The 21,099-nt window shown below is 44.4% G+C and overlaps 1 protein-coding gene across 3 annotated transcripts in view; it reads right to left on the reverse strand.

Moving 5' to 3' along the window:
- Positions 1-21,099, reverse strand: part of LOC143293831 (uncharacterized) — a 208,714-nt gene that overhangs the window by 180,914 nt on the left and 6,701 nt on the right. The window lies entirely within an intron of this gene.

Raw genomic sequence — 21,099 nt, forward strand, 5'->3', positions numbered from 1 at the left:
AATGGAAATATTCTTATGGTTGGTCTTGCTGATTTTGATCAGTAATGAAATGTAATGTAAAGTAACCCTTAACTCTCAACAGTTTTGGAGTTTTTCACAATTTTTTAGCAATAACTATATAGCAATTTTAAAAGCTTTAATATGTGCATTTATGGAACAACTTCATGTGAAATATATCAATGTATCGAAATAAAACAAACTTTACCAAAATATGATATTCTTTTAAATAACTATGGAACATATTCACTTTGATTACCTTTGATCCCTGTTGCTTAAAAATTAAAAATTTTGTTAGTACTTTGCACATTCTCACTGAACAATATGCTCTAAGATTATTGAGTTCAGGTTCACATTTTTAACTTTTAATGAAAAAAGCAATTAATTTTTCTTTCTACTCTGGAAATAAAATTCTGTGCTGTATTGAAAACTACATGTTCACTGCTATGAAATAAAAAAACATAACCTTTATTTCCTGATAGATTACTACAAATCACGGTAAGTCCATTTAAACAACAACAGATTTCTTGTTTTGCAGAGAAGAGTTTATACAGTAAACACTAATGTAGCATACAAGGATACAAAAACATAAATTACTTTTCACAAACTACACCAGTTTCTTTTTTTATAAATTAATTATATTTGTTTGATATTGTATACTAAAAATAGCCAACCATCACCTGAAACAATAGACCTTTCATTAACAGTGGAACAGCTGCTTTGGTTCTTTGGATATGCATGGGTTATTAAGAGAATGTCTAAAGTAATCTAATTGTATAGTATATATAAAGAATGAACACAAAACATCTGAGGAAGAAACTATCAAAGAAAAGTATGGGCAAACCAAACGAAACCCATGTATATCATTTTAAAGTCATTCACCCTTCCATTTTGGTTTTTCCCTGTTATAGCATTTGGCACAAAAATACAAATTGAATATACTTTTTCAGAAGTCTCACTTACTAGTAGAAGAAAAAAAAAAAACATCAAACAAAAAACAAGCCCCTCTACCCTTTAATCCTTGCATTTGAATACCATACATATGCTGCATGACCTTGCCTTAACAGCTCATGATAACTCAGAAGACAGCTCTGCCATCCACAAAGTACAGGTGGTTTCCACAGGTAAAAAGAACACCACACTGGTTTTGTATTCTTTCTTTATAAAACTTGCGTCAACTTTTTTTTTCCTTTATCTTCTCTTTTTTTTTCTTTTTTTTTTAAAAGGACAGGAATAAATGTTCAGTTGAATCATTTTATTAGATGCTTCTCGGACATTGTTCATGTTCACCATAACTTGCAAGCTGTTTAATTATTCTTAAGTAAAGTTAAACTGAGCATATCTATCATGTATGTAATCTCTGGCAATGCTATGGGTGGAATTTTTTTTTCCTAAAATATTGAATAAGATAAAAGCATTTACTTGTGCAATTGCAAGGTCAAAGAAATGAAAAAAAATGAGGATTTCCACCCATTTGTCTTTTTTTGTTGTTAATGCATTGTCATTTGCTTTGATTCTGATCACTTTTGTTCCACCCAAACGTATTTCATTGTCTTTGCTAATTGTGGCTGATCAGACACTGATTTTTCTAAACATCACCAGAACTTTTGATTACGTTGAACTAAGCGGATCTATTAGCTGTATGAATTGCTTGACAGAAATGAAAGTTTTGGTCCTTCCATCACACAGAGGAGTATGTTTTCTGAGGTCCATGGCCGCAAATATTCATTGATGTAGCACTGGTTTTGACATCTCCAGGTAGACTCCATGTTCAAAAGGCGGGGATAGGGTTCGTAAATCCTGGATCCTCCATGTTTGTAAACCTGTATGCAAAATTACATTGTTTTTCAGCTGACGAATGTGCACCAAAAGATAATGCGCAACACACACACACACACAAAACACACACAAACACACTTGATGCACAAGCACACACAACCTTGTATGCAAGGGGGGAAATTCACACACCACACACACACACACACTACACAAACACACACACACACATGCAAGCACGCACATGCAAACATGCACAAACTGTCATGAATAAATCCCAGGACACACACAATTTTAACCTGGAAGCCTCAATACAGTTGATACATTTGCCTGTTTGTCTTGAATTCTCATAGCAAACACTTGGTCACTGCAACCAGGAAAACTGTGTCAGTCAGCTAGGATACACGGCATGTGATGTGTTCGACAGCAGAATTAAGTGTTTATAAGTTTTTAAACTGTCAAAATAATCAAATAAGACACCATCAAAAATAAGCAGGACAAATAAGTTTCCCGGTGGCCAAATTTTCATCCCATGTGTATCACCAATGGTGATTTTTTAGTTAATTGAGATCAAATGATGATAAACTAAACACTCACGCATGCGTGTCGTCTGTATAGTCTGATTCGATGGAAGGGGAGATTGGGTCGTTTGTCTGTATCCACTGTCAGACATGGCATCCTGTTAGCTCCCAGATATCTTCATCGGAGCTAATCAAAGGAATTATAGTTTTCTAGTAAGAGGCGTCTGAAGTCATATTGCAGGAAAAATTTGCAACACTTGCTGGGTCAAATGTCAAAATTAAGGATTGGCATCAGAAGCAAAAAGCATGTGGTGACTTCTCCTTTTGCTTTGTTTCAGGAAATAATTTTTTGTTTTATAATAATTTTTGTTTTCATTATAAAATGCGGGTCTGTTCAGATATATTATAGTAAAATGATTGTTTACGTGTACAACTGTTATCTGAGTGATTGTTGTTATCCTACAAACTGAAACAAAAAATTTTTATCAGACTATTGTTATGTCTGTTTTCGGGGATATTATCACAATTTTTTTCTTATTCTTTCCTCTTCTGATTTTGTTCATTCTGACTGGATGGGGAAATCTCTGTGATAAACAAGTTAAAATGATGCACCCCTACCAGTTTTTGCTTTGTTTATAAGTGAGAATAAAACTGAACGTAATTCATTGCTGTATTTCTTAATTTATTTCATGAGAAAGTCAATATGTTGACCGGACCCACGCTTGTGAAATAATATGTATGCCCATCAAATCGAACCAAAACTCAAACCTATTCTATATGTAAAGCGTACACCTTCAGTCATATATTTACATCAGTCACATTACATTTCACACTTTCATACATAAAAGAGTGGTAACAATGTAAAAAAAAAAAAAAGGGAGTTGATTACTTTACCAAAATGTCCAATAGCTAGATTCCGTGTATAGTATCCTCACAATGATTACAACTATCGTTATCGTAATTGATCAGTCAATTAAACAGTTAGATTCTGTTTATTTGTTTCATCTCACCCAATTTCTTTATCCATTCTATTTATTTCATGTCACAGAATATGTAAACATTTACAACTCAAGTATGTACTCATGCAACAAACACACAGTACATATATATAACTTTTTTTCCCTTTGTCATAGACTACTTTAGTAATTAATGTGGTTAAAATCAATAACAACACTTTCACACCCAGCCCAAAAACACACACACACACACACACACATGCTGATGACTGGTCCGGAGGATAGTTGTTCCAGAGCTGTGAGGTGAAGAAGGAGGTTGGTCAATGATAAGGGTTGAGTGTAAAAGCCATGTTGACGTGTTTCTCCAGCTCACAGAACCGTCAGCAACACCTCGCACACTCCCTCGTAATCAGCCTGTTATACAATGATCTGTGTGCACACGTAGTTCAATGTCCTATTTGCCATTCAAACATACTTGTCCAACAGTTTGCATGGAAAAACATATCCGTACCAGTTATAATACACAATAACTTGTCAAACATAACCTTGAAAGTCATATACACCAAACTGACATTACCAGTTTATGCAACACATTGCTGTAACAGGCGTACACCGCATACTACAGTCAAACCAGCACTGGCGGTTTGAAATATTCTGTCATTGATGTCGGCTGTCCGGGTTTGTTTTTTTTATTTGTTGCAGTAGCGGTTTGCGAAGCATTTTTTGGATGTGGCCTCTGAATGCAGATTGTGGCAGAAAAAGCATCCCAGAGCAATAATTGCACAGTCAAACTCCTTCAACCATCTGTCATTAAACTTGCCGCTTGGACAACCTTCCTTGCGGCCTTCACAGTGTTTTCGTTCTCAGTCAGTTTTTTAATGAGTCCCGACAGCATTTGCCAAGGTCGAAGGCCCGTGGCGATATTTTTTCAAATGGATCACATGTTTTGGATGATAATTTGTTATAAATCTCTGCTTATAATAAGCATTTTAGTTGACAAGCGTGCTTTCGTGCTCTAGCAGTGCATCAGCCGGCATTTTCAGCATTTGTATGGATTGGGTTCGACGATTGAGCGAACGCGATCTTTGCACTGGGTGTAAAAAAGAATCCGTCTCTGATAAGGGAAGTAGCTATGCTAAGCAGGATTGTCAGCCAGAGTAACTGCCCAGAGCTTGCTGGTTTTACAGACAGTTCTTTTTTCAGAAAAAAAAGTGGGTGTCATAATAGCAGAGTAGCAAGAATATTGTGTGTCAAAATTGAAATCTGTGCGTCATTTACACACATATGTACGTTAATCTGGAACAATGATACAAAATAAACACAACCACATATGTATATAGCATGCCCACACACAACTTTGCACTCACCCATCACACATAACAACACTACCTGATCTCTGACAGATTGTGGACTATGCACAGCTGCCTCATGAGCTCAAAAAGACGAAAACTTTGACTGCAAAATCTGCACAGAGTAATAATGACAAAATTGTACAGCAAAAACCACCAGTAACTGCAAATGTATTATCAGTCAACCTACTTCTTCAGCTGTTAATAAAGGTTTGTGAGTGTGAGGTGTTTTGTCTGTATGATCTGTGTTTCCTTGTTTGTGATTTGGTGTGTGATGTGCATGTGTGTGTGTGTGTGTTGTGTGTGTGTGTGATGTGTGTGTGTGTTGTGTGTGTGTATTTCTGGAAAACATTGTGCTCGCATGTGTGAGTTCTGCGTGTTGTGTGTGGGGCGTCATGTGTGTAAAGTGTGTGTGTGTGTGTGGTGTGTGTGCGTACTGGTTTTCGGCAAGCTTGTGTTTCAGCAAAAGACTGTCAACAACGGTCCCTGTAGCCTTTGAACCACAGTTACAAACCTTTCTGGAGAATTACCAATGGTTTACCCGAACTTTGGTGACCAGAGAAAAAAAAGGTGAATAAAGCTTAACCTCTGACAAGTGCGTGTGGATGAGGTGTAGATACGTTCCCTGACCAGGTGGGTACTCCCATGGATCATGACGCACCAATGCTGGCCACCCAGCTCTCCAGGTCAGCATCCAGGTGACAGCGTGACCCTTCGTCCAGCCTTCAAGGACCTGCAAAACAGCAAACAGACAAGGAATGTCTTCATTACAAAACCTGTCTCCACAAATGGTCTATGACATGGTTTGGTCAACTAACCAAATATCCACATGAGGTAGCAAAATCAAATATGTAGATTGCACAACAAAATCATATGTAAATCAATTAATCTTTAGAACAAAAAAATAAGAAAATGGCTGACACAGCAATGCAATGACAAGACAGTTCAATAGGACTTCTGTAGGCTGATGATTAATTAATATACCAATGATAATTAGTCTTTACTTAGCGTGATTCTTGTGCACAGACAAAATCCAATCGCTTTCACACCAGTCATTCACATACTTGCATAACTCTAAAACTTGAGAAACTGAAGACTAAGAAGAGGCAAGGGAGGGAGGCTATCTTGGGAAGAGGTAGGTTTTAAGGCCAGACTTGGAAAAAGCTGAAGTGGTGGGCGACCTGGGACAAAGCGGAAATAGGAAGTTCACTCCAAATGCAAGGACCAGAAAAGAAGAAAGATGGTTGCAACCAGTTAGGAATTCAATCTGGGAATAAACGAGCGGATCCGAAGCCGATGTATAGAGAGCGAAAATGGGGGTTTGTAGAGGTGAAGGAAGCCACAGAGAAGGAAGGGGCAGATTTGTGAAATACATTATAACATGAGCACTGATCTTGTACTTTATTCTGTGTGAGACACGAGCCAATGGAGGTGTTGCAATAGAGAGTGCTGTGCTCAGATCTTTTCTTTTGAGGACAAGTCGGGCTGCAGAGTTTTATATGGGTGAAGGGCTGAATGGATGAAGCAGGCAAACCAGACACAGCATTACAGTAGTCAAGGTAAGATGAAAATGAAAAAAATACGTTCTAGCTGTGTTGGTGGACAGATATTGTCTGATCAAAGATGACAATGTCAATAATTATGTTAGGGGAAAAATTTGGACACGTGGACTGATCCCCCCACAGTTAATTCTCAAACTCAAACTTTGGCATTCTTTGACACTGAAGGTCTACAGAGTTTATTGTAAACTAGGCTTTTTCCAGGTCATGTCAGGTCATTAGATTCTGCTATGGTAACTGTAATCCCGTACAACTGAGTTCAGGGTCGGGTTGCCGGCGACCCCTCTCCCTCTCCTAAGGGCACTCCACTGCTCCCTTCGGGACTGGTTGAGGCGTGCGGTGGCTAGACACCATTTTGGAGATCCTAAAAGGGCGTCGGCTCAGGAGAGCCACCGACGGCCATCTAGCTCCACTCTGCTGCTGTGCTTGCCACACGCAGTTGGCCCGGGGTATGTTACCCATGCATGCGAAGCACTGGAATCCCGGCAGAATCTGCGGAAGAAACCTATCGGTTCAACGGAGAGGAAGGCGGTTACCAGCAGCGCACTGTGGAGTGCAGAGAGCAAGATGATGGACACCGAAAGGATATTTGGTCATCCCTGATCCGTGGCTCATCCTCAGTCGTCTCGACTTAGTCTTGCCACTGGGAATAATTGGTGGACCCGGACGAGAGAGTGAGGTCGACGTTTGCGCAATCCTCTTCACTTTAAAACAAACTCATCGCGCAAGTCATCAGTCATCCAAAATGACCTTTCATCCTTCATCATTTTCATTCACCCCAAGTCTGTGGCGACAGGGCTGAGCGACGGAAACGACAGGTGTGGGTACACTGGCAGTCGCATGCCCGCAGACCTGCACGCAGGCGGGCCTCAGGCCTAGGGTCGTGCTTCGTTCGACAGGAGCAGGATGGAGCTCGGCAGCCGTCTGAGCGTCTGGAGCAGCCCTCTTTAGGAATGCACTGCTCACCTCCCTGGCATGGAGGAAGGGGCTAGAAAAGGTGCCTAATAAATTGCCGGCTACATATCACCCTGGCCAGGCTTTACTGCGGTGGCGGGGACCCTACATCAGTGGTCGAAACAAAACAAAAAGAAAGAAAAGAAAAAAAAACAAGGGACCGTTCATCTCAACCATTGGTGGCTTGGAACATAAGGACTTCTGGACAGAGATAACGGCGGGACAGACCCAAAGGAGAACGGCACTAGTTGCATCCGAACTCGCCAAGATACAACAATGAAATCGCAGCTTGAGTGAGATCGGCTTGCAGGCGAAGGCTGAGCTCTGTGAACGGGGATATCTGGTTACACTTTTTGGAAGGTGAACGAGGAAGCGAAGAGCGAACGTGAGGCTGCGCGATGGTTTTGCAGTAAAAACGCACTTGTCAGCAAGCTAGGCGTGGATCCCAAGGGATGTCAAACGATAGGCTAATGACCATGAAACTCCCACTGGCATCTGGCAGAAGCACTCACATTGTCAGTGCCTATGCCCCAACCCATGACCAACCCGGATGGAAAGTGAAGGCGAAGTTCTACGCAGGACCTTCCACTCTGTCATTGCTGCTATCCCTAAAGCAGACAAGCTCATCATTCTTGGGGGACTTCAATTGCTAGGTTGGCTCTGACTACATCTCCTGGATGGCGTAATTGGAAAGCACGGGTGTGGGACCACTGCAACCCAAATGGATTGCTTTTGCTTCAGCTTGTGCAGAGCACGAAACTGCTGATAACCAAACAGTTTTTGCCTTCCCTACCCGTAACAGGGACGTCATGGATGAACCCACGCTCAAAAGCATGGCATCTCATCGATTAGTCATCGTCGGGAAAAAGGGGAAATAGGCAAAGATGTAAGTGTAACAAAGGACCATGTGCGGCGCTGAGTGTAGGACAAGGACCATCGGCCTTGTTGTCTCGAAGCTGAATTATTCGAATCCAGCCAAGAGACGCCCCAAGGGCCAGTAAGGCTTCCAAAACGGCTAACTTGCTAGCTGAATAACATCCATCAAACAGTCCTTTGTGGAGCTGTGAAGATGTCTGGTATCCGCCTCTCTGGACAACCAGAATGTGGAGTTGACTGGGAGGACCCTGCGTGAGCTGTCTATAGTACAGCTCAGAGGTCCCTGGGACCATGTCAGAAAGCACAAAGACTGGTTTGATGAAAACTGTGATGAAATCAACAGCTTCTGGGATGAGAAACGCCGTCTGCATCATGCCTACCTAAAGCAACCCAAAGTCCACATCAAAAAAGCATGCGTACGATGCATACGCAGACGTTCAGCAAAGTTACGACAGTTGCGGGAAATGTGGACCTGAGTGACAAAGCTATGTGGATCCAGGGATATGCTGACAGGCACGATATTGAAGAGGTTATATACGATGCCTTAAAAGAAGTCTACGGCCCCACATCCTCAGGTCATCCCCCTCCTCAGTGCAATGGAATTACCTTGATCACCCGAGATGGAGAAAAATTCTCGAACGCTGGGCTGAGCACTTCAACAGTGTCTTAAATCGCCCTTCCTCCATAAATGATGAAGCATTTAGACCGTTTCTCCCACAAGTCCCATTCAACGAAGCACTGGACGATCCGCCAACACTTCTAGAGACCAAAGAAAAGCAATCCGTCTGCTACCCAGTGCCAAAGCACTGCTCAGACTACATACCAGCAGAGGTCTACAAGGATGGACGGCACTGTGCTGACTGAGAAGCTCCATCAGCAGTACTCACTCATGTGGAAAGAAGAGACGATCCCCCTGTGAATTTCAAAGATGCATCTATTCATTTCCACTTGTACAAGCGAAGAAAGGGGAAGGAAAACCGGCAAGACTGTGATAACCAATCGGGGGCATTCTTCCTTGCTTCCATCGGCAGGCAAGAGATACTGCAGGATCCTACTAAACCGCCTCACAGCACACCTTGACCAAGGTCATTTGCCTGAACGCCAATGTGGATTCCGGAAAGAGCGCGGAAGGGAACCACCGACATGTGTTTGCTGCAAGGCAGCTGCAAGCGAATGTCAGGAGCAAAATGCTGATCTGTTCTCCACCTATGTCGACCTCACTAAGGCCTTCGACACCGTGAGTAGAGAGGGACTGTGGAAGATCATGGCCAAGTACCGGATGCCCTCAGAATTTATTTCTTTGGTCAGCCAATTCATGAAGGCATGCAGGCTCGAGTCCAGGACAATGGCGAAACATCTGTCCTTTTGCTGTCACAAATGGTGTCAAGCAAGGCTGCGTCCTGGCTCCAACGCTGTTCAGCACATGTCTCTCTGCAATGCTTACTGATGCCTTCAGAGATGGCGATGTTGGAATCGGCCCTAAGTACCGAACAGATGGCAAGTGTTTAACCTCAGAAGGCTTACAAGCAAAAACGAAGGTCATGACAGACCATCTCAGAGACTTTTTGTTTGCTGATGATTGTGCCCTCAACGCTGGATCTGAAGCTGACATGCAACTCAGCGTCGACAAGTTTGCCACTGCCAGCAGGAACTTCGCCTTACATCAGCACAAGGAAAACTGAAGTTCTCCATCAGCCAACCCCAGGGAAACCCTATGTTGAGCCCCAACATCACGGTCAACGGTCAGAGGACCTCAGTGCGGTGGAGCGGTTCACATACCTCTGGCAGCACACTTCACGAAATGCAACCATCGACGATGAAGGTGAGCGTCAGGATTGCAAGAGACTCAGTGCAATGTCTGGAACAGACAGAGGCATTAGTCTTGCGACCAAGCTAAAGGTCTACAGAGCAGTAGTTCTCCCCACACTACTGTATGCCTGCGAAACTTGGACAGTGTACCAACGACATGCCAAAGAAGCTGAACCACTTCCCACAACACTGCCTCAGGAAGCTACGAACATTAAGTGGCAAGACAGGACCCCCAGACACAGAGGTGCTCGCAAAAGCCACTCTTCCCAGCATCTTCACCATCCTGATGCAGTCCCAGCTTCGCTGGGCTGGACACGTAGGCGCGCAATGCCAGACCATCGGCTGCCAAAAGGCTCTTCTATGGCGAGCTGCAACACAGGGAAGAGATCACACGGAAGTCAGAAGAGCGCTTCAGAGATACTCTGAAAGTCTCTCTTAAAGTGTTTGATATCAACCCTCGACTCCCCTGGGAGGAATCTGCAGTCGGACCGTGACAACTGGCGCGCTGCTCGTGCACAACAGGCGCCAAGTTGGGCGAGGCCAACGGACTGCTGCAGCTGTCAGACGAAGCAGGCCAGAAAGTCACGGCCAACAAGCTCCCTGACAATGATATGCCGGTCTTTGTCTGCCCAAACTGTCAAGCGAACATTTCGTGCGCAGATTGGGATCTATTCAGCCATCTGCGCATTCACAGTATAACTTCATGAGCATCCTCCCCCCCACCCCACCCCCACCCCTCCCCCCATCCCCAGCTGGATGACAACGATGGTCATCATCGATCTCGATGGACACACACAACTAGGCTTTGCAATAAACTAAAAATAAAAAACTTTCACATATCAAAGTTTTTGGTTTTCTGATTTTCTTCTTGTTCACTGTGTTGATACACATATTTTAAATTCCAGTAATTTGTTTTTATGATGCTCAGTATGCTCAAAAACTGTGCTGGGAAGCACTTAGATACGTCTAAAAAGCAAGGCTACAGAATCCTTCCCAAGATGTACACACCTTGTCAATGTGGCTGACAAAGTGACCAGCCTCCTCAGCCTCCAGATCAGAGGGAGGCCCACTCTCCAAAACTGTCCGCATTTCACATAGGTTGGTGATAGTCTGATCCAGCACCTGCAGTTTTGCTGCCTGCACAACACAGCAAAATCACCACCTCCATTCACAACACACAACAAAGGGGAAACACACAAGCCATGGTGATAAATACACAAACTATGGTAACAAACACATTACCACACAGCAAAATCACTGCTCACTTCACAATACACAGCTATGGTGATATATACTGTGACAAACACATCATGTTCATATGACAATTATTAGTCATGTGTTTTCACCTGACACATCACCTCAGCAGACATAAATATCACACCATAATGCAAATAAAAACATACATGTACATCATAAGCAGATTAATCAACACAGGCACTCTTTCTCAGCTGCATCAGGGCAGAGTCAACTGCATTTTTTAATAAACAGCAAATGTGGACGAATGAAAATAAAAATTAATTTAAAAAGAAAACAGAAATAACAAAAAGAAATAAACAAAAAGAAATAAAACCAACACATAAGTCATAATAAACCTAATGGAGGTCAAACCACTGAGAAACCTTATTGGTGCTCCTTTCACAAAAGTTATGCAACACAACACTTCATGTTATTACAAATCCTCAGTCTGACTTCATGTTTAAATGCGTTATCTATTACAAAAATGGGAAAAGATAAAACATTCAGAATCGGATCTGTGATAGCTAATTTTAAAACTTAAAGCCAAAAACATAATTTACATCAATAAAAATGATTAATCAAAGAGTGGTGTGGAGTCTACATCGGGAAACACATCCTGACAAACACAAGGCAGAAATGAATTCTTCTACACTCCTGTAAATCTGTTGCCGTCATTCTGTCTCCCAGTCTTTCCAACCAGCTCAAATAAAGGAGTGACAGTGGATAAGCAATTTGAAATAACATAACTGAGCAAAGAAAAAATCAAACAACTCTAAGAGCACTCTCATTCTCACTGGTCTTCCACAAGGAAGACAGCATTTCTTTATCACCAAAGATGACAACATGGACAAAATGTTCAAAGAAGTGTGGAAATTGAAAACGGTTTACTTAATATCTCCAAAGTACTTGATTAGTGGGGAAAAAACTTACCCATTCCATGATTCCATATTAAATTTTAATTAACAAGTGTTTAATTTTCCTTTTTTTTTCTTTCTTTTTTTTTTTTTTTTTTTTTTTTTTTTTTTACCTCACTTGTGTAAAACAAAGTAAGTCTATTGTTTTAACCCGGTGTTCGGTTGTCTGTGTGTGTGTGTGTGTGTGTGTCTGTGTGTGTGTGTGTGTGTTGTGTGTGTCTGTGTGTCCGTGGTAAACTTTAACATTGACATTTTCTCTGCAAATACTTTGTCAGGTGACACCAAATTAGCATAAAAATAGGAAAAATTCAGTTCTTTCCAGTCATCTTGTTTTAAAACAATATTGCACCTCTGGGATGGGCACCCAAAAAATACAGAAAAAGAAAGCCAAATTATATGCAAACTGCATTTACTGTTATATTTATATTTTTTGTATTCTCTAAACTTGGCATCTTCTGATCTGATATTCTGACACAACAACAAGAGCAGTCATTATATCATTTTTTGTTCAAACAGGAACTTCTTTGCTAAGCATGGAAGTTTTATTTATTTTGCAAACGTTTTGGTGCAGAGTGGAAAAAAAGGGAATTAATCTGTAATTAATGCTAGGGGACCTTAATCGATCTTCTCATCTTAAACATTACATTTTGAAATTATACTCAATACATAAAAAGCTTGTGTGTTTTACTCTCAGTGTCAGGGCTTTCACTATGTTTCATTCGCCCAAGTGGTCTTTTCGGAAAATACTAAAATCAATACGAGTGGACTTTACAGATCTATTGGCTGAGCCCTGAAGGTCATGGGCAAACATCAATTGCGTACACATATTTATAACACATTCAAAGCGCGTGTTCATATTCTTCGCAAAACGTGAACGACGCCATTTTGTTTCAAGTTGCTGACCTGCCCGTTCAATCCTATATTCAATGGACAATACACAATAACATGTGATGGGAAGTTGGAGAAGGAGATCGTTAAATATTTATTCAAGAAAGAATTTGTGAACGCCTCATCAATTACTGGATTATGCCCCAAACTGCCCATAAAATATCCACAGAATCAGTCGGAATTCACAGTTAAAAATTGTAAACCATGCGAGTAATACCCTTGAATTGATCACAATGAAATGAAAAAAATTCCAGTCTTGATTTTTCTCAAAATGAAGTCCTTTTCACTTCTTACGACGTTTAGAAGTACTTGTACTTTGGCTCTACATGTTATTAGTTTAACAAAATACTCAATTTTCATATCAATTTTAAAACTATAAAACTAGAATGAACATGAAAGAGAAATTGAATCGACCGTGTCGTACTACATTCCGGCAGGTGTAACTAAACTTGTACATCTATCTAGATCTAGAGAAAACGGCTAAATGTTGCAGTTGATTGTGGCGATAGACACGTCTCCTTTTACCGCGGACTTAAAAAGAATTTTTTTATTGCCCTTAAAGATTTTTGAATGCCCCAAGATACACAGAATAATATGATTTAAACAGCATTCTCCTGCGAATACCGCAATTGATTTATCGCCCTTTAAAAAAGTATGTTCAAATATTAATTTTAGAAATGTCAGTTAAGGAGCCACGATAGTGTAATGGGTAAGGACAGTTTCTTCTCCACCCGAACACATGGGGTTCGAATCTGGTTAGGACTTTTTTTCTTTTTTTCTTTTTTTTAACCCGAAGCTTTATAATAACAAATACAGAACACATTTTAATGATTAGATTTTTTTTTTTTTAAGTGTATCACAAGTGAGTCTGAAGGCCTTGCCTCTCTTGTTAAAGGAAGTTCTCTCCTTTCTCCCTTTGGTGTTTTATGGAGTGTAGGAGTTCTCCAAAACCATTCCCTGGTCCTCAGGAGCTGTTTCTTGTATGGGTTGGAGTTCTGTGTTTAGCAGCCAGGGTGGTGGGTCTTGTGGTCTTTCCAGGATAAAATGGCCAGTGTTTGGTCTTGGTTTCTATGAAACATTGTAGGTGGAACCTACAGGAGGAAACGAACACTCCATGGAATTGCTTGATTTTTGTTGTCTCTCTTGAGTTGGATTTTAGATTTGTTTCAAATCCACAACTATTTCTTTCATAGTGAGTATTTACTTTAAATTCCCACTTTCATATGGAAAAAAAAAACCTCTGAAATGGAGCTCCATAGTCAGCAAGAATTACCACAAGTTTCTGTAAGATATCAGTTTTGCTGTCACTTTCTACTTCCATGTAACATAGTCCCAACTAACATCAATACACTGAAGAAAACTGTTATTTTGTAAGAGGCTGCTGTAGGAGCACAATTTGACTGGGTTGCCCAGAGGCTGTGCTATTAGTTGAGAGAGGAGGTGGGGCACAGTCCACTGTGTATTCACATCTCCAGCTACATCAATCGGCCTTCTTACAAACACTACTTACCAGCTTACCATGTGGGAAAAAACAAAACAAAGGGGGAGGGTGGAGGTGGGGGAGGGGTGTGTATGGGGTACAAACTCACTGGGAAAAGGTGGGTGGGAGAAACTTAAGAAACAGAAAGGTTGGGGAGGTAGAGGGGGGTGGGTGGGTGGTGTTAAGGTTTACTTTGTTGAGTCATGGCAGGAAGCCAGTCTGGATTAAAAACAGTCCGGCGACTCAGCTGTGACAACCTCTTAGGGCAGTGTGTTCCATTCAGGGATGGTGTGGGGAGAAGAAAGACTGTCTGTACTGTGTCCTGCAGGCAGGGATGTCATAGTTGCAGATCTTGTTTTCTCTGGAGCTCAGCCTGCTGTTGATGGTTTGGTAGCGGGACGAGTTTTATGGAGATGAGTCCATGGTGGAATTTAAAAATATTCCAGTCCAGCATTTTTTCATCTGATTGTAGGGGGTGCCATTTGAGCAAGCTGAGGATGGAGTTGACGCAAGACATCTGTCAACTTTGGTTGGCGACCAATCTTGCTGCTCAGAGCTGGACCCCTTTCAATGGCCTGGATGTCACTGGCTAGATAGGGGTCCCACACAGAGGCTGCATAATCTAGGATAGGTTCCTAGGTCTTGTTGGCTTCGTTGGTTATAGAGTTGAAGTACGATCTCAACGTAGGTTGTCCTGGATGTCTTCAACCAGATATCTTATGGTGTTGATGCTTTCCAGTGCGTGGTTGGTAGTCTGGTACAATCTTTTTTCTCTTTTGACTGACACTCAAGGTGGATCGCTTTTGCGGGTGGCATTGAATGGCCCAGTGTTTCTCCCAGAGGGTATGGGAGACTGTCTTCTTGGAAGATGGTCAGCTTCCTTCTCATAACTTTTTTATACAGCAAATATTCTGGCCTTAGATGTGATGGGATTTGGGAAGTCACTGACCGCAGAGTAGTTAGAGACATGGGCCGAGACCGAACCCTGAGAAACACCTGAGTTGACTGGGATGTATTCTGAGGTGACTCCTCCCATCACAACTGCTTATGACCTGTCTTCCAAGGAAGTTCTTAATCCATGCGTTGAGATTACCTCTAATTCCATTACACTGTAATTTGTGAACAAGCAGGACATGGGTGACCTTGTCAAAGGCCTTGAGAAATCAAGGACAATTGTGTCCACTTTGTTCCCTCTTTTCAGTTCAAATGTTGTTTCGTCAATATAGCCCAGCAGCTGTGTCTCACAAGATTGTCCTCTTCGCAAGCCATGCTGTTTTGGGCATAGGATGCCAATTGCTCTTGATGTAAGTCATGATGTGGCTGGCGATTATGTGCTTCATCATTTTGCAGGCTACACAGGTAAGGGAGATTGGACAGTACTTTCTTTAAAATATATTGAACAAATAAATGTCCAATAAAACACAGCTATACAGCAGTTTTCCCTTTCAGCTGTCCTAAGACAATAAGATTGTTTGGTCTCAAGCATCAATTCACACAAGTGACCAAAGAAAGATGTATGTACAAAAAAAATGTTTTAAAGTAGACGTCTCAAATATCATTTGTAACAACCAACATGGAAACATTTACATATTAAATTTCTCTGTAAAACAAAAACAATCTCTCTCTCTTTTTCTGTGTTATATAACACATGTAAACAAACTGGCACACACTACAGACATACACACATACTGCAGCCTGTGGGTTGTTGGAGTATTTCAGATGGGTCTGGACAGCCCATACGGAGACTGGAGACTCCTTTCCGCATCAGACTGAGACCTGTCTGCAGTCCCTCACTCTGTACTGGACTCACCAGGTCTTTATGTCTCGATTCACTACCATGTTCAGGTACAGCAGAGCTTCCGTCAGTTCCTGTCAAAAGATACATGTATTGTAATGTACTGCACAGTATTGTACAATACTGTCTTAAAAGGAGGAGTTTGTATCATACTCCATGTTTGGTGATACATATACTTACCATGTCAAACTGATGCAAACTAGGCCTATCAGTTTGCTCTGCTTGGCCAAATTTCGCGCGGCTAACTGTAAAAAGACGAGCTGTCTTGCCCGGTCCGCTCTTAGCCAATCAAATGCCTCTAAAAGCTATAAGCGCTGAATCATTCCGTGACCATCGACAAAAAATGCCCCATGAGAACCACGGTGGAGACGCGGGGACGGATGGGCAGGCATTCGAGTTTGACATGGTAAGTATATTTATCACCAAACATGGAGTATAATACAAACTCCTCCTTTTGGTGTCATATACTGTACCATGTCAAACTGATACAGAATTTAAAGCAAATGGAGGAGGCCAACGCCTACTGGTTCATATGGGGAGCCCTTGTAACCGAGACGGCAGTGTTAGCCGCAACAAAGGAAATCCCTTTGGAACCCGTCAGCCCTGGTCATACGGAAATCCCTGAGGTAGAAGTTGATGAAGGGTTCTCAGACCACCAGAAGGCTCGCCTCCAAGACATGCTGCAGTGGCACTGAGTGCTGGAAAGCAGCTGAAGTAACTATGGCCCACACTTCGTGTGCTCTGGGATTAAGACAGCTGATATCCCTGTGAGCATGAGAGTAGATTCTACGAATGACTTGGGAAACCCAGCGGGAAAATGGTGTCTGCAGCGATGTCTTTCTTGTAATTCTCATTGAGGGAGATGAGAAGACGCCCTCTGAGAAGAACACCTATGGCGAGACCTATCCCAATAGTATCTGAGACACCGAACCGGGCAGAGATGCCTATCCTCATCTCTTGGGCAAGAATATCAGACAAAGGTCTGACCCTCAGAGAGGGGAAGGGACCTCGGGGTCTTGGTTCTTAGCCAGAAACTCTGGAAGGAAATGAAGAGTGATGGAACCATCTCTGTCGAAGGCCAGATCTTGTGGCATTCCACTAAAACCATGAATCTTGTTTCTACGACGGCCTGTGGCCAGCAACAGAAGGAAAAAAGGTCTTAAGGGTGAGTAAGTCGAAAGGAATAGTCCCCAATGGCTCGAAGGGTTGTTTTCGAATGAAATCCAGCACCAGGAACAAGTCCCAGAGGGGCACTCTTCTGGGGTTTCTAGATTCCTTCAGAGAGGCGCCCCTAGCCACCTCTCTGAGCAGGAAATCCGCTTCAAAGGTGGGACCGCCTAGCTCTTTGATTGTGGTACAGATGGCAGACCTGTACCCTCACACAGAACTAGCAGACAGGTTGAGAACCGAGCAGCAGTGAGCCAGAAAGTTGGCCAGCTGCATGCTCGTAGGGTTAGTAGGGGAACGTCCTGAGCTGTACACCACCGCAACCATTTCTTCCAGCGAAAGTCATACAAAGTCTCCGTTCCCTCCCTCCTTGCTTTGGTGACTATGGAGAGGAGGTCAGAGGAGGCACCCCCCTGGGTCAGCGCAGCCGACACAGAGGCCGACCGAGGGGTCGAAGACTTCAATGGTGATGCTGACAGTTCCGACCACACAGCAGCCATGCGTCCAGGTGGAGCAGTTGAGGATTGGAATGAGGAATGCCCGAACGGGGGCTGCCTCAGCAGACGAGGTTTGGTTTCGAGTTCCAGTTGTTGAACATGTGTCAGGGACTGAAGGTCTGGAAACCAGGCCTGGGCTGGCCATTTCGGCGCAATGAGAATCAGCTGTGGGCGTTCCAATCTGGCTTTCCGTATCACCTTGGACAGAATTGGAAAGGGAGGAAACGCATAGGCAATCAGACAGCTCCAGTCTAGAGAGAGAGCATCCACTGCCCACGCTTCTGGGTCAGCGACCGGAGAGACATAAGTGGGAAGTCTCTTGTTGAACTTTGTGGCAAAAAGGTCCACCATCAGCTGAAACCACCATTCCCAAACCCCCTAAAGGGTGTCCTTGTCCAGGGTCCACTCTGTGTGGATGACACTCTTGGACCTGCTGAGAGCATCTGCCAAGATGTTGGCTTTTCCTGCTATGTGTCTCGCTGAAAGTGCAATGCCCTTGCTGTGGCACCAACGGAGGACAGCCTCGGTCCGCAGGGAGAGGTCTGCCAAGTGCACTCTCCCCCCCCCTTTGTTCACGTAACATGTGACCGTCATATTGTCCGTGAACAAGCGGACGGTCTTGCCAGTGGCCTCCCCCATGAAGTGCAGGAGAGCCCTGCGAACTGCCTCCAGTTCCAGAACATTGATGTGGCATAGGCGCTCCTCCGGGGACCAAGTCCCTGCTGCATGGAGTGAGTCCATGTGGGCTCCCAAGCCCAGGGAGGAGGCGTCTGTGAAGAGTGCCACCTGAAGAGTAGGTGGGGCTATGGGCACCCCCTGTGTCCAAAGAGGGGTGGTTAACCACTCTGATGTCACCTCGAGGAACCACTCACCCAGACATATCTGGGTATCCTATGGCTGAGTGCTCTGGGACCACCGTAACCTCAGTGCCCTCTGAAGAGGGCGCTTGAGAACCCTGCCCAGGGGAATGAGAGGTGCCATGGGCTCCATCATGCCCAGGAGGGAAGAAAGTGTCCGCGCTGTTGCTTGGGAGGAACGGCGCAAGTGGCTGAGGAGGCCTGCCAGACGGTCCCAGCGATCTGGCGTCGGAGAGATTATCATGGACCGCATGTCGAATCTCATCCCTAAGAAATCGAAGGACTGACTTGGGGACAGATCGCATTTCTCCTGGTTCGTGAGGAAGCCCAGTTGGGAGCAAAGGTCTAGAAGTCTGGCCGTATGACTCTGGCACAGGGCCTGCGACTGGGCCAGGATAAGCCAGTCGTCCAGGTACAGAAGCTGTTATGTCCTTGACACCTGAAGCGGGTGGGGAGCGTGTGGACCGTAGGTCCAACCATGCTTGGGATGGTGGGTGCCACACCTTCTCAGAGAGGGCGTCCCTGGATGCAAGAGTGACCCACGAGTGCTGTGAGGGGACAAACACCCACTCATCTCCCTGTAGGACCAAGGGCTGGATAAGTGGGAACTGCAGGCTCCCCCGGGCCGAGCGGGGCCCCCTTGGCAGCCGTCGGTCCTGACAAGGAGGCCGTTGTGACCATGGAGGTCACCTGTGGGTTGACAGAGGCCCAATTTGTGGACGGAGCGGCAATATTGGTCGAGGAGCTCAACCTGACCGACAAGAAGTCAATCCCACTTGTTGGGGCTGTGTGTGTCACCCTGTGAGATGTGCTGGGTTGGGTCCGGTGGGGAGCGGACAAGGGGTTGGCCCCTGGTCCTCCCGGCAACTCAGCGTGCACCATAGGCGCGCCCCAGTACGGGTAGAATGGGGGTAACCACCCGTGGACACCAGCCATTCTGTGATCCCAACCCCAAGGGTCACTGGCGCCTTGACCTCCATGAAGGGAAAAACCTGGCCAAGTCGGAGGGAGGTCAGGTCTGACTTGGGTGTCAGTCCCGCCCGAAGACAAGCGGGCGGACTGCCCGGAACTGCCTGACATGCGCGGGCCTCCCCCAGCAGGGGAGACCAGCCGGATAGCGGGATGACCTGCAGAGCAGGTGGCCACGCGCCCCGAATCCCCTCCCATGGGGAGACTGGGGGTGGCTTGGCCCGGGGTGGGCAAAGTAGAGGCCCCCCCCCGGAACTAAAATTTTCTCCCCCCCAGAAGGAGGTGGGGGAGGGGGGTCGACAGAGGAGGGAGGAGGGGGAACAGCAATGGGGCCCCTGAGGGCCATCTCCGAGTGGGGACCCGGGTAACGGCCGGGCGCAGCCTCCCCTTGGGAGTTCGCGCCAAGCCGCAAGTCCCCACCACCAAGAGAGGACTTGCCACTCCCCCCCTCTCCCTGCCTCACGCTGGGACACCTCAGTAGGCAACGCTCATACCCCTTACCCACCGGTCCCCTTCATGACCGTTTTACTGGTACGAGTGTCGCCTCTGCGATCAGTGTCTAAAGACGCCTCGCCGCAGTCCATATCAGGAGGAATCATGAGCTCCGGGCCTGGGAGAGTCTCTTGCCGAGTCTCAATCCCAGCTTCATGATCCCTGCCTTCGTGGGATGGCATACGAGGCATGATACCTACGCTTAGGCACCTAGCGAAAATCTGATCCCCGACAGAGAAAGGAAAGACAGGATCGACTTAGAGGTAGAGAAAAAACGAACGAATCGAGGGAGCCGAGTCGAATCGAGTACACAGAATGTAAGAATACAATAAACACAAGCTGCATGCAGCAAAATAAGGCCAAATGAATACACTTAATAGCCAAAAAAAGCGTAAGACGAGACAGAGCGTAAACCTGACAAGATGGCGTGGAGAGCCCTTGGCCAAAGGAATTATTCAGCACTTAGAGCTTTTAGAGGCGTTTGATTGGCTAAGAGCGGACTGGGAAAGACGGCTCGTCTTTTCACTGTTAGCCACGTGAAATTTGGCCAAGCAGAGCAAACCAATAGGCCTAGTTTGCATCAGTTTGACATGGTACAGTATATGACACCAACTGTATTGTATTGTACTGTACTGTATTCCATTAAAAAAATGTACTGAAGCATGCATATGTCAAAACAAATATGTCTATGTGAAGGATTAGCTCCCCATGAACAGTGTGTTGCCAAATATAGCATTATAATTCCTTTTTTGTGTGTGTCTGAAGGTTATATTTGGTAGCCTATCTGAGTAGATTTTTCCACAGAATTTTGCCATGGGTTCTGCTGTGCATACTAAAGGCATGCTGCACAAGGAGCCACTCAAGGTCTGGAGGAGGGAAATAAAGTATCCTGTTCCTTGCATGATTCGAATATGGGACTCTCACTTCCTAGCTGGGCATTGCATCTACTCAGCCTACAAAGCACATACAATATGCTCTCTTGGAAATTAAAAAACAAAAAACAAGCT

This window comes from Babylonia areolata, chromosome 19 (assembly GCF_041734735.1).
Source record: "Babylonia areolata isolate BAREFJ2019XMU chromosome 19, ASM4173473v1, whole genome shotgun sequence".
Classification (NCBI taxonomy): domain Eukaryota; kingdom Metazoa; phylum Mollusca; class Gastropoda; order Neogastropoda; family Buccinidae; genus Babylonia; species Babylonia areolata.